The sequence below is a fragment of the Myotis davidii genome, unplaced genomic scaffold, assembly GCF_000327345.1.
Source record: "Myotis davidii unplaced genomic scaffold, ASM32734v1 scaffold506, whole genome shotgun sequence".
Classification (NCBI taxonomy): Eukaryota; Metazoa; Chordata; class Mammalia; order Chiroptera; family Vespertilionidae; genus Myotis; species Myotis davidii.
Window position 1 is genome coordinate 9,156 of NW_006297140.1, and position 754 is coordinate 9,909.

The following is a 754-nucleotide window of genomic DNA, read 5'->3' on the forward strand; positions in this document are numbered from 1 at the left end:
GATGAAAGACAACATTGATTGGCTGCCTCCTGCACATCTCTCACTGAGGATAAGCCTGCAATCCAGGCACATGCCCTGACCTGGAATGGAATGGGTGACCGCGGTGCATGGGTTCACACTCAACCTCTGAACAACATGGGCGGGTGAAGAGCTGTAATTTGAACACAGGCAGTTCTGGGGTGTAACTATTTGTTAACTCAAGCATTTTTTGGCCACAAATTTATGTTTGGTACCATGTCTGAATTATATAGTCTGCATCTATGGTCTCCCATCTCATCTAATAGGATGAGATGACACTTCTTGCAAGGCATTCTACAGGAAGTCAACAATACTGAAATGGAATACTGAGGTCTTCTTAACACCCACTTATAAAAGCAGTGCCCAGATATTTAATAGGCAGATAAGGGCTGTCTTGGAGGGTCTTCATTCAGCTTCATTTTTCAACAATAGCAAAGGTCTCCAGGCTGGCAACTTAATCCTTCCCACTAACAGTGTTCCACTCCAGAACTTAATTCCTTGTTTGAAATTTCCTTTCATCTCCCTCAAACCTTGCCCCACTTCAATCCAGTCTCATCTTGTTTATACTTTCTAAATTTGTGGCTTCACATTTTATTATACTTCACTGCTTAACGGTTTTCAAACTGACCCTAGCACTGTTCTGTTTAGCTCAGAAAATATTTTAATATGAATATTTTGTGGCTGGGCATATATTCTCCAGTTCAACAGCTCTTCAATTCCCCAATATCTTTTGCTA